Consider the following 22,879-nt stretch of genomic DNA (forward strand, 5'->3'; position numbering starts at 1 on the left):
AAGTTAACTCGTAGTATTTTCATTTTTACGTGATGCTACACCGATGAAGCGTAAACAAATGTGATCACATCCAAGTTTCAATAAGCACTGCTGAAGTGCAATGTCATAAACAAAAATGCCGTAATATTGAGTCTCATAGAGTTTGATCGTAGTAACCTTCGAATAAGTAAGTAAAAATTGTTGTCTGCTGTTGTTATTATACGAAAAGAAAAGTGTTTTTGAAAGTAAATTAAATTGTCATACCGTAGTGACTCAAAATACGACCGTTGTCGAAATCCGTACACCCGTACAATAATTTACACGTTTTAGCATGGATGCTAAATTTTATGTCAAAAATTTATGGTAAACTTATTTGCAACAGGTTAGATGCTCATGCCAATTTTAACGAATCGCAGATTTGCAGTTTAATTCAATCTAAACATAGCATTGCATCGTATAGCGTTATCTTCGTGTTTTCCACGTAAATCCTAAATCAGTGATACGAGTACAAACGTTACAATTTCAATTGAATATCGTTATTGGATGCGAGTTACTGCAACAAGTGAGTTTGATTGAATTATATATTATGTAAAATTATATTCTGCTGACAATCGATTAGATTTCTGCCGATTTAGATGCAGCTAATTAAACTTTTGAGCAACCCCATATGTGTCGTCATATTGCAGGTTGTGAGGAACAAAAACCCCGTTACACTTGTTATTACAATACCAATGATCCTAGACTAAGAAAATTCGGAAAGGATAATCAATTCAATCTACGGCAAAGTAGTGCGGAATTCTGAGGAGTATGTCAGGCGACAAGTTGAAAAACCGCTATTCAAACAAAAAAGGAGCTCCATGTGCGTTATCAATTGAACTATGAGATTTATGACGAATTTTGAGCTGATCAGCTTTATACAATTACCTAGGTTTTCATGTTTAGATTGTATATGATCTACTTTACAATCCCGCATGAAGGCTTATACAGCTAAATGTCCTTAATAATTTGTGAAGCTTATGAGTTGCATACAGATAATATGTGGTAGCAAGAGTATTTTTAAAATAAATATTATGAAAAAAATATGGATGAAAATTTCCATAATTTCCTATGAGACTATTTTAACTGATGTTTCTCATATTACTATTATTAATTATTATTAGAATTACTGTTGTCTGAACATCGATTATTACCTGGGTACCAGTTTACTTCCACCAGTTTCAATCCTGCGATCTTCGTATTCTCATCTATACGCTGTAGAATCACAACGAATTCTTGATAATTTTTATCTCTTTGTGATTACGATTTAGAAATACCATAACCCAGCCTAAATATGCTGCTCCAATTATACCTTCTGTACCTATCAAATCACAACCGACATTTTTGTCTTAAATGCTTATATTTTTATTGTTCAAATATTGAACGAGCTTAGCAGAGAATTTGTGAAGTGCTAAAAAGAGGTGATTTTTACGAACGATTTTGCAGTTTAATTCAATTGCAAATTGATTCATATACAATGTTTCAAAAATGTCATAAATATTCCAAATTTTCAAATTTGTTTTAAGTTGGAGTGGACTTATAAATAACTTTATGTAAACATTTTTTTCGATCATAGATTTGCCTTTTATGTGAACTTTGTGCAACAGTACATAATTTTTGGTTGCACTATTTATAATTTAGATATAGTATTTCATTATTTGTAATTTATTGTAAACTTTCATATACGATTGCTGGTTTGCTGAGAATCTAAACAGTTTATGGAAAAGGCTCCGCGTTACAGAAAAACAAGTATGGCTCTGCTTCCAAACTGTAGGTCGAACTCAGTTGAGTTTTTCATATGGACGAATCATCTTTTGCGTTTATTCCTAAAAAGCAATGCGTTACTGACCCAAAACCCGTGAAAAACATTCAGTCAATTTCAACGAATTCCGACAAGAAAAATCATACAGTTTTGATATCAGCATCGGGACTATTGGATAGCGTATGTAAAAAGCTAGTGAGAGAACTAAAACTTGAAATTTTCCTAACTAGCGTTTCAATAAAAACGGCTTCAGGAACACTTGTCGAAGTCGAAGATTACGTTCATTTACCCATTACATTCAATAATGAAAACAAAATCATCCCGGCTCTTATAGCCCCCACATTGAACCGGAGGTTAATAATGGGTTTTTTCGGATTTTTGGAAGTCCTTTAGGATACAGCCTACCGTAGAAACAAATAGTTACAGGGAGTGGGAATATTCAGATGTAGGAGAAGATTGTTCTATTGATGAAGTGAATGTAGCGATAGAGGAGGAAGGGAGGAATACGCTCACGGAGGAGCAAATTTCACAACTCGAACAGGTTAAAGCCGAATTAAAAATAGCCATAGAGGAAGAAATGCTGGATGTCACTACTCTCATCACTCATAAAATTGAACTTCAAAATGAGTACCAGCATTCTCCACCTATTAGAATTAATCCATATCCCACGTCTACGAACATGCAAAAGAAAATCAATCTAGAGCTAGATAAAATGCTTTGCCAAAAGGTCATTGAGCCGAGTAGAAGTGACTAGTCACTTAGCACAGTCCCCGTAGTAAAACTCAATGGCGAAGTTCGTCTGTGTTTGGATGCGAGACGATTGAACGATCGGTCTCGGAGGGACGCTTACCCCCTTCCTCATCAAGATCGTATACTAAGTCGACTGGGAGCGAGTCGGTATTTGTCGACAATTGACTTGACCAAAGCTTTTGCAAATACCACTAGACCCCGGGTCGCGAAAGTATACGGCTTTCTCGGTGTTGGGAAGAGGGTTGTTCCAGCTTACCAGGCTACCCTATGGACTGGTGAACAGCACAGCAACGTTGTCACTAGGGTATGGCGAACTGGAACCGAATGTTTTCGTGTACCTCGACGACATCGTCCGTTGTAAGCGAAACATTCGAAGCGCACCTCCGAACCCTATCAAATCGGCAAATCTTTCTATCAACATAGACAAGTCGAAGTTTTGCGTGAGCGAACTTCCGTATCTGGGATACATTCTGTCGCCGGAGGGATTGCGTCCGAATCCCGAGAGAGTAGAGGCAATAGTTAATTACGAGCAACCCACCTCGCTTCGTTCGCTACGTCGCCTTTTGGGGATGGCGAACTATTACAGGCGGTTCATTCCCAATTTTAGCGAGATGTCCGCACCGCTTACCGATCTCCTTCGTAAATAGGGTAAAAGGGTATAATACTCCCCACCGGGGCTAAATGCCCCTCTTCGATTCCCAGGATTCCTGAAGTACCTAAAAAGTAAAAATGACTGATAACAGTATCGTTTCATGAAATCGACGTACTAAGTTGATTTGGTATTTTTGATATGTTGTAAAACAACAATATACACAAAAGTTTCAAAAGAGCTACTTTTATGTAAGCTTCCACTTTTTTCAATAGCATTACAACCAATTAGGAACAGTCGGATTCGATAGAACTATTTCAAGTAGCTTACTAGAATATTATAGTTACTATCTTAGTTTTTAGCTTGGCTTAAAACTATGTGTGTGTAGAATTATTCATGTATTCACAACAGCTCATCACCGGCCAAAACGCCCCACCCATTGCTGTGGGGCATATTACACTTTCACCGGGGGCATTTTGCCCTGGGTGAAAGAAAAAAACTAGAATTTGGGCATCTTTGAAAAATGTTGAATAGTACTTGTATCAGGATGTTTTTAATAAAAAATGAAACGGGTACTAATTTCTAACTAATATAACAATAATTTTGAGTCGTTAGTGAGAAGATCATAGCGTCGAATGGTGAAATATAGCTATTTTTCCTTAAGGGGGGCGTATTAGACCTGTTTACCCTAGCTGGAAACCCTTTCATGGACGACGACAGCCGAACCAGCATTTCAAAAATTAAAATTTGTATGACGTGTCATAATCGTGCATGAAATTTTTTCCATAGAAAAAAATCACCAATTATGAACTTTTATTCATATCTTTGGCTTCATTTGGTCTATAAACAATCGGTTAGATGCATTTTGAAGGAAATAAGTCAGTGAATCTAGAAAAAATAGTTATTTTTAGTTACAGTGTTGCCAAATAGTCAATATTTCCAGTTTAAAGCTAAAACTGTGTTTTTCTCCCAATACATGCATTTTTCTTTTGAAAATTATTTTGCCATTGTGTTCCTACGACATTTTTACACATAAAAGCAACTAAAACTTTATTATAACTTTAGCCAATCCTAAAATATTATGATTTGAAGCAAAAAACTCACAATTTCTTATCACTTTTCTCGCTATATTTCAGTAACCAAGCAAAATTTCAAAATTCTGGAAACGCCATCTTGTAGAGGTTCGTTAGACGAGTAATGTGGCATATCTAATTCAGTTTACACCAAAATGGCGTTTGTCATAAGATAGCACAACAGCGACGAATTGACAAATTTCGACCGTTTATCGAGGGAACTCGTTGTTTGGTAGTCACGGATGCATATCATACATTGCCTTTGTCTTTATCGTTCTTTGTCCCACTTCGGTGCGGAATAGTTTCTTTTTTTTGTCATTCTTACTAACGACAGCTAAACAAATCAAGACAATGGAATCCGTAAGATCCAGTGATAATACGTTCAAAGTTGACTTTAGCAACCTTCCTAAGCGCCCCACTTTCGAGGAAATCCACACATTCGTCCATAAGAGGATTGGACTCAATATCGACCAAATTAAGCATCTCCAGATGAATCATGCACAAAATTGCACGCACGTTAAGTGCATCGACCTCAAAACGGTCCAAGATGCTGTGGGTCAACATAGCAAACGTCATGAACTAGAGTTCAACAAGATCAAATATAAGGTACGACTAGTGATGGATGATGGAGGAGTTGAAGTTAAGGTTCACAATCTGTCCGAAAACATCCGGAACAGTGAGATTGCAGCATTCCTCATGCAATATGGAGACGTCATTTCGATCAAGGAGCACATTTGGGGTGAGAGTTTCGCTTTCAAGGGAGTCTCGTCAGGTGTTCGTGTATCGCAAAGATGATTCTTAGACATCATATAAAGTCATTTATGACCATCGAAGGAGAGCAGACGTTGATTACATATCGTAATCAGCCTCAAACATGCAAACATGCAAACATTGCACAAATCAAAAGGAAGACCTTAACAAAAGATTGTTGGTAGCGAGGAACAATCCTATCAGCTTTGCACAGGTTCTCAAAGCCCCTAAGAACTCTCTTCTACCGGAATTTGCGTCAACGAATCTGATGCAAATAAACGAAAGTGCACGGCGTTCGACTCAGCCAGGAAACAATACAGCATCATCTAACGCATCAGCCATGGAAGCGTCTTCGTCAAAGCTCTTCACAACAGCTTCGGAACCCGTAAGTGGAGAAAATGTGAGTGACGAACGAGTGGGACAAAACAGAATCGACGAAATCCCCAGTGAAATAAATATATCGGAAGCAAAACCATCATGTACTACAGACCAACCCGGCAAAAAGGCTGGGCACAAACGTCCATCAGATGACCAAATCTTCACCGTTAATGAATCCGTTCTCTCAGGTATGTCGAAGGTGACTCTAGATGCAAATCCTATCCCGGATATGGAAGTCTCTGAATGCGAAAGTATTGATTCTGCAACTGAAAACGTCTCGTTTCAACCGGCGAGACGATCAACTCGTATAAAATAAACCGAAAACTTTAACCTCTCTCTAAAACTGTTCCGTAACAAATCGCGTATACAAGATCCGATGGATATACAATAAAATTCGATTTATATTTATTTACACATTGATAATATTAAAAGTTCCACGGCTCAGGTAATACATTGAGGAGTGTCGAATAAAATGCGTGTGAAATATCTAATGGACGATTAACATGCCTTCACGCCAGGACGCTGAACAGCGACTAACCGCCGAGTCGCATCCTACCCCAGTCAAAAAAATTCATCGCGACGGGCATGAATTGAATTTTGTTTTCTTTCAAGTTCACGCAGGGATGTCAATTTTTTCAAACTCGGGCTCAAACTGGTATTATTTTCACCAAGCTATCCGCCAGGTTTCATATAACAATCGATTGAATGGAGAAATTTTTGATAACAACGGTAGGTTTTGCAGCTCTCAAATCGAGAGATAATGGTTGTCAATGGAGATTGCCAGGCATAGCGCAGGGAAGCTACTTGGGATCACTGATGTTTCTGATTTACGTCCATGTCGTGTTTTAGTACTGAAAACTCCTCGCTGGTACTGCACAGACCATCTCAGCATTAAACGTTTGCTTATGGCAGGGATGCATGAAGCACAGCACGAGAGCCTAACACGAGCTGACCGGCCGCTTTGAACGAACCAAAAGCAATAAGCACTGACACCGCTCGTGCTAGGTAACCTTCGTGCTCGAGCTGTAGGATTCGAAGAGCTAGCACGATAAGCTAGCACCATGAGCTAGCTCGGTAAGCTGGCACGAGCAAGCTCGATGAGCTAGCTCAGTGAGCTAGCACGAGTTAACTCAATGAGCTGGCACGGTAAGCTTGTTCGATGAGCTAGAACGGTGCAGTAGTGTAAGCTATGGAACGAAAGAATAGGACAAAGCAAGAAATATGCGTTGGAGAATGTGCGACAGGTTGCTGAAAAAACGATGCAGGCATCATTACTTACACTAACGCGTTGTTTTTTATTCTGCTTTGCTATAGCTGAGCTATAGCTCCGTGCAGCGTGCTAGCTATCACCGTACTAGCGAGAGCTCTGGCTCATCGGTGCTCGTGTTACTTGCTAACTCTAGCTCATCGGAAACCAGCGCAAGCACTAGCTCAATGAATTTAGCTTTGGCACATTATGAGTCAGTGCACAGCAATAGGAAACGGAGCAGCACCGTTCTTGTGCATGCCTGGCTTATGGTGGTCTAGCAAGAACTGCCACTGTGGAATTCCGATGAAAGACTTTCTGGCAGAGCTCTTCCTCCCAGACTCCCATAACTTTTTTACTGTCCAAGCTCTGCCTGCCAGACCCCAGAACTTTTCAACTGCCGAAAACGTGCGGAAAAGGCAATGTCGATTGAGAGGTATCGGGGGGAAGCAGTACCCTTTCGACTGTCCTGGTTTTTTACTCGTCTGATATGGTCACCCTAGTTAACACACAATTACAAAATACATCCCTGATGCTGCTACCAACGTAAATAAAAAAGACTATGATTGTCGGAGACGCGTAGAGAATATTAAAAGGGAATTTTAAAAAAGAGAGCAAGGAAGAGCTACTGGGTCTGAGCGTTGGGAAAAGTCTATTCCGGTGCAACCATTTGACGAAGCATATCATCGAAAATTTTCACCAAGTTATTAAAAGCTCAAATTAAATCGACAGTTAATTTATTATACGATAGGTATTCACCACCGATAAACCAACCATCGATTCGGTGAAGAGAGTACAAATCAGGTACATTATATCCAAAAAGATTAACCGATTTATAGCACGGCTCAAAACCCAGTAGCTAACAAATCTTCTTTTCCGCCTGGCGGAATAAATACCCATAGGACCCGCAAAAACTACTCTGAAAGCCATCACGTCGGTTAATAGAAGTGCATATCCGCCCGGCGATAAACCCGTGAAAAACTGATCGGTCCGGAGAGACGATCACGGGACACTCGAGGAAGGAAAACTTCCGACACGTATGAAGCGAAACACGAACGTTCAAGGAGCACACGACGACGAGCAACGAGCGAGCGTCGAGAACCACGCGGGCGGTGACGACCGCCACGGCGTATCCCTAGAAACAATTGAGGTTTTATGATAGTTTTATAGCCACTCCTTAAACTAAGATTACACTTGTGCTATAAAACTTCAATTATTACTTGGGATTCCAGCTTTTCCCGCCCAGAGACCTACATAAGGCTACACCGTAGGTCACTTCCTTCAACATCACCCTTCAACATCACCCTCGCGAGCAGCAGCCGGCCGGCCCACGTACACGCCACACACACACCCACTGTTATTCGTTAGGGAATAAAAGTGTTACATTGAAAAAGAGTTGTTTTACGATTCTTCCCGGTCCCTTAATCAGCATCCTTATTCAAGAGCCGACCCTGAGAGCACGATCGAGCTAGCGGCCCGAAAGAAAAGGCTGTTGCAAAGCCCAGCTTCACTAGATCTCCGTGGCTTGACCAGGGATCGAGGTCCTTGCACGGTTAACCCTTCTGGCCCGTAGAATAACAAATTCCAAAACAATCTTCCAGGTGAAAATGAACATTTTTCTCCATCGAATTTTCCTAACGGATTAGGCTTGGGAGCAAAAAGAATCCGAATAATGCCAAATAAAAGTTTGTATGAAATTCAATAAAACATCAGGATACGGAAACTTCTCATAATTAAAATTATAAGTATTTTTTTCATGTTCCTTAGCTGATTTTGCAAATTATACATTGTACTCAGCAAGACGTTTAACAAGTATTCGATAAAAAAGTGGCTACATACCTTTACAAAAATTCAAACTATTTCCTTATTTGCCGCACCTTTACATATACAACCCCTAATATAAGCCCAAAAAATTGAAAAACAATGTAATTTTACAAAGCAGATTTCGCGAAAAGGAAAAATGCTATCGACTTTCTTTAGGATACCAAATATGTTCTACCAAGCGTGGAAGTATTCCAGATACATATTTTGAAATAATTCGCTTATATTGATTTGAAATGTTGATGATAAACTTTGAAATTGAACTAAATTTGAAATGTTGATGATAAACCCTCCATAAGACGTATTTATGGCCCCCTAAACGAGTAGCCGCTGTTGCTTTACAATCTCGCTAGAGTTTCTAAACTTGCGCGACTGCCAGAAGATTACACACCAATCTCTAACAAGAACTTATTAATTTTCGATTTTTTTATGCACTTTCGGGAAGCATATTTAGTTCGATGTGTTCGGATTTACCTACGTCTTATTTTAATGATGCGAATTAGCCAAAATATTGAAAAACATCATGATTTAAAAAATATCAGTTTTCCCCAAAAATCACTAATGTCAAAATATGTCGGATATATAAGTTAATATTACTGTAATATCTGCATTCAAAGTAATCAACATTTAAACTTTATTTATTAATGAGGCTGTACTTTGAAAGATTTTACCCAAATATTTGAAGAAATTTTTTTTTAGATATAATCGTAGATACAACATGACTTAGGAACTCCTGTTTTCGAATTCTATTTTCCGCCTGATTTCGAGGAAACCTTGTAGCCGCCTTCCATTGTTGGCTTTTCATTTTAGGACCTCAAGCACGATTAAGACCAGAATAATATTCAATGGATTACAATCAAGTATTAAATATAGCAAATCGAAAAATCTGATATATTAATTTTACATCGATTGATTCGGTACAAACATCCATACAGATTTCACGAAGGATTAATAAGGAAGGGAAGGTGATATTGTGTCAAAAACAGACTTACTTTTGGCAACCCTAATAGTGACCTTTATCTTTGAAAGTTTGAAGCAGACTCTGTTAACTTGTTTGTTTTAAAATGCTACTAGCCCACAAGATATACTACATATTTTCATTCTAAAGGCATTCCATTAATCAGAAAATTTTCCAATTTTCTTGAAGTAACTTTTAAAACGTAATATATTTTAGTGTTTTCTTTAAATTCCTCATAAACACATTCATATTCCTTAAGCAAAAGGCACGAAATCTATAACTAAATTAGCTAAGGAATTTACGTTTCGATTTCGTCTCATCAGAATCCGACACTTAGTGACAGAACTAAGCTAGCGCCGGATTGACGCTAGCTGCAACTAAACTTGTGTTCCTGAGAAAATCCCCAGTCAAGCGCGATGTCCCGCATGAAAAGAAGTTCATTTTAAGCTAATGAGAACTAGTGAAATCGAATCATTTGGTCCGGCTTAGCAATCCAAAATTAGGTAAGACTTGTCACTAAATTAGTGTCGGATTGTGATGAGACGAGTCGAAATGCAAATTCCATAACTAAACTCTTATCATTCACCCGTTACAGCTTAGATACGCTCTACAATTCGATATTCCACACTATATTCCTGTATATACTTTTTTTATTTCTGTGTAATATAGCGTTCAAATTTACGATCGGTCTCGAGTTAATATTTCTCAAATATTTGCATAAGCATGGTTGGTTACCTCTCCATTGTCGAAATTACTGTCATAAACCAACAGAAATGACGCTTCCTGCAGGCATCAAGCTAAATACATAAATCACTACTCTGCTCAAAAATAACTACACCTAGGACTTTGCAGAAAGCAATCCACTCTACTGTTGCTGCACCACACACACGCAAAAAAAACGTAACCGCTAAGCTACTTAATTCCATTCATAAGTCACCGCAAGGGATCAACGAAACGTGAACATTTCATTCACTCGTTTGCTAAAATTATCCAATTTTGCATTGCGCACTCGGAAAATTCAAGCAAAGCATAAATAAACCAAAACAAAATGTTTCATATCACGCACACCAGCCTACTGCGATGTAGCGCTCCGTGCGACTTTTCCAGCCTCTGCCTACTGCAACTGCTGGCTGCAGAAAGCGCAAACATGCGGCGAGTATAACTGTACCGGTTGTAAGCTCCCCCCCCCCCCCTCCTTCTATACTAACTACTAAACCCACCGCACCGCACCTGTGAGCGAGAACGAGCGAAAGAGATAGGTTACAGTGCTTTTATGCGATCGAAGCAAACCGCAACAAACCGCATCATAGCGATGAATGAAACTTCCAAAGAACCTGTTGTTGTGGGGACTGGTACTGGGACTTATGCTACGACTTATGCTCGCTCAGTCTCTCAGCCTCGAGTCGAGTTAGACTATTTTCTCTTTTTCCCTCTGGTCGCTCCGGTCTCCGGTTATGCTGCGGTATGACTATGAGCTGCTTGGGGATCCAAGAGTGCGTGGTTTTCTGATGGGTGCGATGGGCGATGCGAACGCACTTCGCAATCTCTTGCAGACAGAATGCATCAGGTTGGCGGCTATGATTGCTTCTGAGTTCTTATTTTTTGTTTTTTTCTTCTTTTGTTCCACTTTCATGTGCACTTGCCTAGCTCGCTTCTGGCGGTTTTTGACTTACACGTAGAAGGTTTTGAGCTGGTCAATCTTTTTATCGTTGATTGGTGAAACAATGGATGTATTGATGTCGTCAAACGTTTTCAGGTTGCTATAAGCCTTTGAGGGCAAACCAAGAAAAAGTCTATTGTCTCAAAGTGTTCTATCAGATAGCCTTCATATTATAATGAAAGCAATTTGCTCATAATAATAAACAGGATAACGGTTTTTTTCATGGCAAAAGTTATTGTGATTGTCTTTATTATAGAAGAAAGAAAAGAGAACATAGGATCTCATTTTTAAGTTGGAGTAAGTTATTTTCACCCATTCTGGCATCCGCATCCGCATGCTGTCCGTCGTTTGCTGATCAAAGCAGGCCGCTAGCGAATCCCGGCAAACCGGCTTGACAGAGCGTTTTACTTTGTGCTGCGCCTACTGTTACTGCAAAAGGTGTAGAACTTAATTTCGCCATATTACATTTTTTTTTAAATCTGAACTATTTATTTATGTAAATTATTATTTTCAATTTTTAATTCGCTTATTTGACACGGCTCAAGGCGTTAGCTTTGCAGAGCCGTGGGTCTAAATGTATTAAGTTCTATAAATTAAATAGATAAAAAAAACTAAGAACACTCGATCTGCCCATCTAGAGTAACAAATTTAACGATAACCACACTGATCAAGAAGCTAACATTATAAGCTAGACACAGAAAAGGATTAACTACCCTGAGTGTATGCCGATGATGATTGCCCCGTATCGTGAGCATGTACAGGCAGCATTAAACAATGTACCGATTATTGTTTTATTTGGCCGGTCCTCCATTCTTTGCCGACGGCGCGCCGCCATTGCACCTCCGCACTTGTTTCGACTGGGTTTGGCTTTGGACGCGGGGGAATACAGCATCAAGTCAGATGCGGCACTTTCCGGCAGTTTACACTCGACTGGCTCAAGCCTAACAACACTACCGTCGGTGGCGTTAATCACGGAACCTAGCTGCTGCGCGAACTACCGACTTTTCCCTTACTGGCGAAAACAGCTTCTCATACTGTGCTCCAATTTCCCCGAGTAAATGAGGATCCATTCTTGTAAGCTGGATGTATTACTCATTGTGTTTCTTCTCCGTTGGTCTCGAATGGACAGAACGAACATATTTTAAATGTCAAACAAACACTTTGAACTAACAACAGAAATAATAATAAGAATAATAATAACAACAACACGTTTCAAGTTGCAAAATTACCGCCGGATGCTGGCTGTTGGCAAACGACCCAAAGATGCTGAATGGGAAAGAAGGCAGAGGCGCCGGTCGCCGCACCGTTAAGATGACAGCGCACAAATAAAAGACAAAAGAATGCAATAAGAGCGAACAACGTGCGCGCGCGGGGAATCAGAGTAGGCGATGATGTTGACGGCGAAGACGGCGGATGCGATGCGCGGATGGTATGGGAATTATTTTCGGCAAACTGGTAAAGTATAAATAAAACAGATGTTTGTTATTCGAAAATGTTGTACGTTTAGCGCGTCGGATCCTCGTTGCACGCTGTGGGATGTTGACGAGAGAGAGCGCTGAATGCTACTCTGGTTTCGCTCAATGTGGGATTTGTTTGAAACAAAGGCTGCCAAGCGCCAAATGTTTTCGGTAACTGTCACTTAATTGGGCGGCGTTAAGTCGAAGCGGTGCTGCTAGATGATTGCAAGCCACAACGGAGATGTAACATGGCTGTGTTATTTCGAATTTTGTGATAAAGGTTCGCCAAAACCATTAAAAAGTTGGAAAGCAAAAATAATATTCACAACCAAACATTAAACTGATAAGCCACAAAAGTTCCTTATAAAATAAGCTTGACAGTTCCGACGTAATTTCAACAACACAAATAAACCATGATTAGCCAAAGTGCAACTTGTACCTACTGGACAGAATTGCAAAATTATGAAGTATTTTATGAAGCTTACAGCAGATTCAAACTTGACAAACTTTAATGAACTAGACAATAAATACTAAGAGGACTAGATAATCTAAATCACCATACTCAATTATGGGAACCACTTTACAGTACACAGTGGTCCAGAATGCAAATTTAGCAGGAATTTTGAGATTTTACTAAAACTAAACAACCTAGCCTTATTAAGTCTTTGGAGAAGTTTTCGTAGTTAAAAGCCCCGTCTTTTTGTTTAATTTTTTAATCATTCTAGCTAGAGCCAATCGACCTTCAGAGAAGTTGTAGAACGATATATTTTGGAAAAGTTTGCTGAAGTCATGTAAGCTCTATCTGTCATACTTTTTATTTTACAACAAATTTAAAGTCGGAGCTTAGGGTGTTTCTTCGAAATACAGTTTTATTCCAATAACTTTTGCTGTATTGATTTAAAACTAAAGTAGTCTTCAGACAACTTTAAGATTGTTTCAAGGCGAATAATTTGTTTCATGGCACCATATATCTAGCTATTTCCGTTGAAAAGTTATGAGTACTTTTCTCCAAAAATGGGGTTGTTTGGAATAACAATATCACTCATTTGGGGCAAAAAAAAAGATAATTCTTTTTGAACTATAAATAAGGTCATGATTAGAGTAATAATTGAGCAAAAAATGATGAAAACGATATTTTTTAAAATTTCATAAAATTGATTTAAAAAAATCTATTTTCGAAATATTAAGTGCTTATATCTTCTGAACAATAAAAGCTAGAGTTTTGATGTATTAGAAGAAAATGTTCGTCTTCAAAAACTCTGCAAAACATCTGAAGGATAGGTTGAAAAAAAATGAAAACTGAAAAAGTTTTATTCAAAATTTGGATATTCATTAATTGACTCTTTGTAATACGTTTAAATTATTTTCACAGTGAACAATATTAAAAATGTAGTCTCGTTTTCATGATAAAATATTGCACTTTACAATACTTTTCTATTATTTTAAATAGTGGGTAGGGTGGCTCTAATTTTTTTTAAATCAGAAAATTAACTTTTCAATGGTTTGAGATAGAGTTTCGCTGTCTTCCACAAAATTGAAGAAAATGAAATTTTAAAAAACTTTGTCGAAGACACCGAAACTCTATGTCGTGTATTTTTCATTTTACAAGAAATTTACCAAAAACAATTACGGTGTTTCTTAAAAAATAGTTTTCTTTGTATAACTTTTGCAGTTTTGATTGTTCATTAAGATCACTTTAGAAATACTTGCGGATATTTTGAAGGAGAACAATTTGTCTTAATATTTTGAACCTCTAGCTTCGCTCGTTAGAAAGTTATATATACTTTTTACTAAAAATAAACTAATTTTTGGAGTAAATATTGCAAGATATAAAAAATATTCTATTTGCCATTTTTTGGTGATCTATACTACAAAGCATGCTATTTCATATGAAAGCAACAGTATTTAATGTTCAGTTTCCGAATCGAAGATAATTCTATTTGAAAAAGTTATATTTTTTATATAAAAGTTCTTCTAACTTTAAAACGAAAAAAGTTAAGTAGTTGGTGTTTTAAAGCAAATTATGCGCCCTAAAATAATCTTCAAGTTGTCCAAAGGGTACTTTAGCGTAAAATAAAAACTTCAAAAGTTATAAAAATAAAACCGTATTTTTAAGGAACACCCTAAAGCTTACATTTGAATTTCTCGTGCAATGGGAAATATAAAAGCTAGAGCTTGCATGTCTTGTCTAAAATGTGTTGCTCTACAACTTCATCGAAGACAGTAAAGCTCTATCTTAAACCTTTAACGGTTATATTTTAAATATTGCTAAATTTAGAAACACCCTAGCATCGGTTTAAATAAAAAGAAAGGCCTTGCAAAGAACAACAACTTTGCCAAAGATGTTGTCAGGCTAAATCATTTAATTTTAGCAAAAAGTTAAAATTCCTGCTAAATTCGCATTCTGGACCACTGTGCAGTGGCGTAGGCATGAGATGGTTTTGGGGGTTGAATTCCCCTTCAAACTAAATTAATTGGATCGAAGAAAAAATATTATTGATAGGTACTGACTAAAAGCTGGCAGTCTACTGACAATTTTAACTGAATATTTGCAAAACTCCTATCCCTTACTTTCCCGCGGTGCCAACCGGGGTACGAGCCACCTTATGCCGTATTTTGTTTGAACTCGGAACTGGGTCGGGTTCAAGCCCCAACCGCTGCATTAGTGAATATCTGTGAGTCGTATGCTGACAGGCAAGGGGACGACGCGCACGTGGAATTGTGATAGTAGCAGTCATACAAAGTAAAGCTTTCGGTACAGTTAATGCTTATTTTGGGCCGCACAAAATTATTTCACATTCGCATCACGAATAACTTCGAGTTTTCGGTTTGTTTACTACCGTCGATTATTTTTTTCGAGACTATTTCAGCTCTTTGCTGCTTTTCCTTCTGTCAAAAACGTTCGAAAAAAAATCGATTTAGTATGTTTCAAAACATTTTCTCACTATTTATCGTAAAGTTCAAGCTAGTGCTTATCGAAAACTAAAAAATCAGGAATGGATCATTAAGGTCTAAACCAGAAGCTACACTCCCGATGGTCAGTTGTTCGTAGTTCAAGTTGCTTGTTTAAAATTCTTGGAAATTTATCACGAGTGACTTTTGTACGTATTGCTAAGATCATATTGTCTGTCAAAACATACCGTCTAATCTTTTCCCTTTCCTACTAAAACAAATCCTTCCCCGTGATATGCGTAGCGATGCAGCGGTGCTCTCGGTCTCTATCAACGGTGACTGTTAAACTAAAATTCCTTTCCTTCCCCAGTTGAACAGCCTTGGACGTGGCCGGTGTCGTTATTGATCATTTTATGAAAATGTTGAGTCAGTGAAACACAGTGCACAGTGAGAATAATTTGCGCCTCCCAAGCATCATTTTTTGGTTCATTGTGCATTTTCACTCATTGAGTCAATCGAGAAGTGCAACTAAGCTAAGCTTAGCTTAAATACGCCAAAAATTACGAAGATCGGTTGACTATATTGATGCTACCAAATTTAAACAAAAGTCGCAGTCACACGTGTTATAAGTGTGTATTGATGACAAAATTTATATAACGAATCATAACCCTTAAAGGCGCAAATCATTTTTTTTAGAATTTTGTGAAAATCGTCTAACAGCTATACCACGTTAATACAATAATTTTTAGACGATTTTCAGGATGTTGTTTTAAAACAACATTGCGCATTTAAGGGATAATTATGCATGGAAAATTTTCAATACCAATAAAGCATAAATTATTAACTTTTATTCATATCTTTGGGTTAATTTATCTAAAAAAAATCGGTGATATACATTTTAAAGCAAATTGGTCAAGGAATCTGGAAAAAAAGAAATTTTTGGTTAAAGCATCGCCAAACATGCAATATTTCCAGTTTAAAAAGATTTAATAATATAATAGTAACGATAATAACTTTCGGACAGCAGAAGGAAAATGATGTCTCTAGTAGGTCAGGATCGGTTGTTATATGATTGCCAAAATTGGAAATAGAGAAAAATTAAAAATATTTCAAGTTAGTGGTGATTAATGGTGTACATTTGAGTGCTGAATTAAATAACGTAATAAAATTTCGTATAAAAGGACTCTTTCTCAAGTTATGCAACTTATTATGAAGAAAGATAAAATTAATTTTCGAAAATAGTTTTTTACATCAAGATCACGTCATTTAAAAACTGTGCAGTGCCAGCGAAGAATTTTACAGCATGAAAAAGTGCATCTTTTAATGAAATATTTTGGCGATTCATCCTTCTAGAAGTATTTATGGGAATTTACTCTTCAAACGCATTTGAGTACGAGACTTAATATCTTCAGCAAAGTTTTCGAGAATTCTATAACAAACAACTTTATTGAAGACATGAACGCTTCGTGTATTCAAGGTATCGAAATATATAAGGCTACTTAAAAAAAACCTTTGAAACGAATTATTCTGATATAACTGTATACCATGGATCTCTTCACATGTATACAAGGTGTGAGTCTCTGAAGCTTACACAAAAAAGTTATATCGAAGCATACTTGATTTCTGAAAACTCCGTAGATGTCGTGTTATATTTCGATATGCTGCAGAAAAATAGAATTCATATCTTCAACCAACGTGTTTGAAATGACATTCTCGACATCTTTGCAAAAGACAATAAAACTCTTACTGTTTTTATGAAGAATTAGTTCTACGAAAATTAATCACTAAAATTATTATAACAGAAGATGTCTTCTGTTACGTTATGTTAATTAAGTTAACTTCTTCCAAATTGTTAAACTTTCAAAGTGGACGATTTTGAAATTATGTGATCTGGATCGTAATAAATAATTTCGAGTATTTATTCGACTTTATAAGTGCATATTGTTTGACTTTATTAGCATATTTTAACAGCAATTTATCTATAGAGGTTTGAACACTGTTCAACACTGGTTCTACTTGTTCATATACTCTAATGATAACTGCTGGACTGCCCTTTTACTGATTTGAAATTTGAAATATCTACAATTTCATTCGAAAGGTTTCAGTTTCACCTGTGAGCTCCAATAGATTTTTATAGCTCCCAGATTGTAAATCTTCAAGCGAGATGTTTAAAAATTATCCCAACTTTATCCCACGCTGCGATCAAATTTTTTTCATTCTAAACTGCCCTCATAACTTCTGCGTGATTTCGTCACTCAAAAAAATCCAACCTTATGGAACCACATCATCAGTTGTAAGAGATCATAATTCCCACATTATTGCACAGGCAAACAGAAGCCTTGGCTTAATTATGAGAATTGCCAACTGCTCTCTCAGATCAATGTAAATGTTTCCCCTTAAGGTTCAAGTTAGCTTTTTGCCTTTCTCATATAAAGAAAGGCTATGCAGTTACTCCAAAAATCGATTTTCTAACCGAGGCCCGGAGGGCAGAGTGTCATATCCTATTCGATTCAGTTCGTCGAGATTGCAAAATATCTGTGTGTATGTATGTGTGTGTCAAATAATGTCACTCACTTTTCTCAGAGATGGCTGAACCGATCTGCACAAACTTAGTTTGAAATGAACGGTATAACGCTCCCATAAAACGCTATTGAATTTTTAGTTGATCGCACTTTCGGTTCCGAAGTTACGGGCTGAAGAGTGCGGTCACACAGCAAATTCCCATATAAACTGGTAACCCAATGATGTCCGAATGATGTAATACATTTTCAAATACGTTCAACATTACTTGGATTTGCGGATCTAGATCACTGATGACCAATCAAAGTAGTTTTGACCAGATTGGTCATCTATGACGGATCTTGATACCCCCTGGAAACTCGCCAAGTTCCCGAGCACACCTATTTTCCAGCAAACTCTTAACCGATTTTTACAAACTTGATTTCAAATAAAATATTTAATACTCCCAATGACTGCTATTGAATTTCATTCAGTTCTGACATTTGGCTCCGGAGTTACAGGTTGGTTATTACGGTCACAAAGTAATTTCTCATATAAACCGGCACAATCGTAATACCTCATAGGTTTAAAATCCATTGAAATGAACATCAAATTACTTCGATTCGCAGGCCTAGATCACTGATGGCGAATCAAAGATTAGTCCGGGGTTCCGGACATATATCAGATCGAAAGCCAATTTTCACTAACCTAGTCCCAAATGGATGGTATTATATGAAGTTGAACCCTCCATCTTCTCCTCGACTTCCTACCTCTCAACCACCCTTCCCCTTCTCTCACCACCCCCCTGAGACCAACCTCCCACCTGCATTCCTTTCATCTACCCCGTATACTAAAATATGTTAGATGATTCCCGACGCATCCTCTCCCTCCCACTAATTATATCACTTCCCTTCTCCACCATGAAGTTAACATGAAGACGACATTGAACTCATGCTGATTAAGCTATATAAATATTATATTTTTGTTTGTTTCAAGTATGTCAGTGTCGACATGTTGCTTATTAGGTTCATGACAGTCGTGCACTTATATATGCTTATCAAGTGTGATAGGAATGTAATAGACATTATCACATTATTATATTGAACATAACAAGGCATTAAATCATAGTTTAGATAAATGAAAAAGGCATAATTGCACCACTAGGTGGATTAAAAGAGCTGTTTAAGCATGTGTTAGAATTGAACACTTGGCAGTGTGCATAGGAAGTTTTGTGTTCAGCTTTGCCACCAGATTATCCCTTTACACCTTTTCAAAACTCTAAAAGAAGAATATCAGTCGATTTTTTAGATCACCACGATTCAAATCATGCAAAATACCTACTGGAAAAACCAGGAAAGGAAATCTTCCTGAAATCGGCGGACACGGATACGGCTACCAAATAGTCAGACCGACACTGTCGTGATGATCAACAATTATCTGACGTATAGCAATAATGACTCCATATTCTACCTCTATTGAAGCTCTTTTGAAGTTGGCCGTTTCACGAATGGTACTCGTAAATATTATAAACATGGCCGGCGGAAAGCGTGGGTAGTATGGGTAGTACTACCCACTCGAAAATAACCGAGTGGGTAATTACACACCCGAAATTTTGAACCATTTCAAAAAATTTAGATGTGCAACGCATGTATCTCGCACTACACACATTTGAAAACATCGATGTACCGCAATTCCATTTGCATAAACGAACGTGATTTAATGTGAATGTAATGTAAACGTGTGCATTGCGAAAAGGGAAAAAATCCTTACTAATGGACCCTTCACCCTATGCTTTCTACCCACTCGGGCGTAAAGTGTTTCGCCGCCCCTGATTATAAAGGTATATCGCAGCGAACAATTCGTTTGCCGATTGTTTCGTAACAAATCAACGAGAATCGTTTCGTGGTTTTCACGTAATAAAAAATAAAAGTGTTTCAATAGAACGATTCATCATATGTACGAAAAATACGTATATTTTATGAAAATTGTCTCTACGAAACTAATTCCTAGCGATTTACGAATATATTCTATCAGTGTATTGCTTAATAATTGTGAATTGCATCGATCGAAGAAGGGAGGAATGGAAGCAGCTCAGATGGAATCTCATGTATCACCACAGACTAGCTTGTCAACGCGATCTAGTAACCGCATACAACAACAACAAATAAATTACTTCGGACCAGACTCGAGTTGCGATTAATTAATTTAGTATAGTTTGAAACTAAATTTTATTAAAAGCTAATTAATTTATATTGAAACATACTGAAATGACTTTTTATTACTTCTATTGCGTTGGACCATGGGAGGTCCGAATTGGCCCAGGGTTGGGTTAAGTCGGACATTTTGCAATCTTTTGTTCACGATTGCATAGGCACTAGAGTGGCTCGAATATGACATTTTTCAGCACAGCACTTTTTGAGCTCCTTTTGTGGTCCCAAATGCCTGTGCAAAGTTTGGGAGCGGTCGGTTGCTTCCCGGGTTTGCGCATTGCGTTCAAAGATTGTATGGGATTTTATATGGGGAAATCAATTATTTTGTATTTACGTTAATAAAGATCGCTATTTTATTCAATATGAAAAGCCAGCTTTATAAAACTATAGTTCAAACCTTGGTTAACAACTTTGTCGAAGACGGTAACTAGCTACGAGTTTTCAAAAAATAGTTCTAACAATTTTAAAATTTATGGTTCAATCCAAATGTATTAATTCATTATTTCTTCCAACACTGTCAGTACACCACGACACCGATACTTTAAACTTTAATAAATGAGAATATAGTTATCGCAGAGATTTGGTACCTTTGAATGAAATGTTAAGAATGAATTGCTGAATATCATAGACGCAGTCAGACAATGAAAAGAAGAGGGGTTGTGGCTTGTGTTCCCCCTTAGTTCCCTTTTTAGATAGTTTAGTATAACGTAAGGAGCACATCTTCAAAGCAGGTTTATACCGCCGAATTGAAAATTAATCTTACGTGTTTGAATGCTACTGTTTAGGGGCTCTACTGTTATCTCAGTCAAAATGGTACAACGGTTTATAAGTTTTACATATTTTAAAGCCCTATTTCTTAGCCGTTCAGAGTCAGAATTTCAAAAAAAATCCATATACTTAGATTCCCTGAAGTCTCGGAATTGTTTCTATTGACGTTTTCGTTTGAGAATCTACGAACGAAACCAGGATAGTTACTTCAAACAAGGGTTTTTTGATGAAATTGAGTTAGCTTCACGCAAAACAGAGGGGATGTTGGCGAACCAGACATATACTTCAGGTTAGAACCTAACGCGATTTCCAGACTTGAGTTGGTTTTTGCCTTAAGCAAAAACAACACATAAATTTGTAAGTGTAAATCCTAAATATTGTAAATGTAAATTCCAACAACAAAGGTTGTAGTATGATTCCTATTTTTTGTTCTATCAAAATATTAAGAAAGTTCAGTCGTTGACATTTACAAGGACGTAATGATTCTTTGTCTTATACAAAACAATCTAAAAGAGGGACTGGGGAGTACACAAGCCCCCCCCCCACCCTGATCTTTTCATTTTCTGACTACGTCTATGTTATTCAGAAATTCATTCTGAACATTTCATTCAAAGGTACCAAGTCTCTGAGATGAAGATATTCTCATTTATTTTAGTTTTTAATGGCGATATCGGTGGTGCACTGGCAGTGTTGGAAAAAGTATTCAATTTCTGCATTTGGATTTTACCATAAGTTCAAAAATCGTTATAACTATTTTTTGAAAACTCGTAGCTAGTTACGGTCTTTGACAAAGTTGTTAACCAAGGTTTGAACTATAGTTTTTTTTTCATATTCAGTGAAATAGCGATCTTTATTAGCGTAAATGCAAAATAATTGATTTTCCCATATAAAATTCCATATAAACTTTGAACGCAATGCGCAAATCCGGGAAGCAACCAACCGCTACCAAATTTTGCAGAGGCATTTGAGACCACAAAAGGAGCTCAAAAAGTGCTGTGCCCACTAGTTTAAATCATTTTGAAGTTTTCTCATGCAACCGCGAGCCACTTTAATAGACACTCTCTGGTAAGAGATAGCTAAAAGTCATATGAGAAAAAAAATGTGCGCAAACGATCAGATTTTTAGAAAAAATACTGATTTATAAATCGGTTGACAATGTTTCTATAGCTCAATAAAGTCTGAATTGTCTCAAAAACTCAACGTAGGGGTTAGCTATTTTTTTATTACATATTTTTTCGTCGTCATTCCGATGCAATCAAATTTGGTTAACAATATTTTGTACAACTTACGCGCACTTGCTTAGGCCATTCTGATTTTAGTTTACTTCTGATCCTGGTTTTCTAGCAGTTGTCAGATGATTCCCGAAGACTTTAATAACGCTTGTTTCAATCTATTTGGTAACATTCAACAACTTTGACAATTACATGGCAAATGGCAAAAAAATAGAGGCCACGTTCTGTACGATTAAGCCTACAAAATGAGATACATTTAAGTTCAACTCATTCAATTAAACAATCGTATAGGTCAAATGGAATTTGACCAAACGCCCCATTCGGGCAATCGTCATTCGGCCAAATGACCGGACACCGAAGGTAATAAATAATTGACATTGAATTGGATTGAAGACAAGTAAAGATCGTCGCCCGTCCAAAATCAGGAAAACCAGTCTCTAATCACAATTTGTATCGGCCGATTGAAATGCTCATCTACATTCGGAAGCACAATTTAGCTTCCGTAAAAGCAAAGAATCGAATGATAAAAACAGCAAATGACATTAGTGTTCTTGTTTATTAGGGGCGCTTTTGATTAGGTTTCTATTAATGCTCTTTCGGAGAATCTGCAGTAGCATGAGTGTTCATCTATTTCAAACAAATTGTTGCTCAATTTGTTGTCTGACAATTCAATAGATAGGCAATTTACTTTATAATATTTACGTAAATAACACCAACACTTGACTATTTTTACACATTAATGTGACTTACAGGTAATAATGTGACCTCTCTTATAGTACACAGAGCCGTAGATCTTAAAAGACTACATGGCAAGCTACC

At 37.3% G+C, this 22,879-nt stretch overlaps 1 protein-coding gene across 5 annotated transcripts in view; it reads right to left on the reverse strand.

Moving 5' to 3' along the window:
• LOC131682369 (uncharacterized) overlaps positions 1-22,879 on the reverse strand; it is a 256,096-nt gene that overhangs the window by 7,052 nt on the left and 226,165 nt on the right. The gene's annotated exons all lie outside the window — the stretch shown is intronic.

The sequence above is a fragment of the Topomyia yanbarensis genome, chromosome 2 (genome assembly GCF_030247195.1).
Source record: "Topomyia yanbarensis strain Yona2022 chromosome 2, ASM3024719v1, whole genome shotgun sequence".
In the NCBI taxonomy this organism is placed as follows: domain Eukaryota; kingdom Metazoa; phylum Arthropoda; class Insecta; order Diptera; family Culicidae; genus Topomyia; species Topomyia yanbarensis.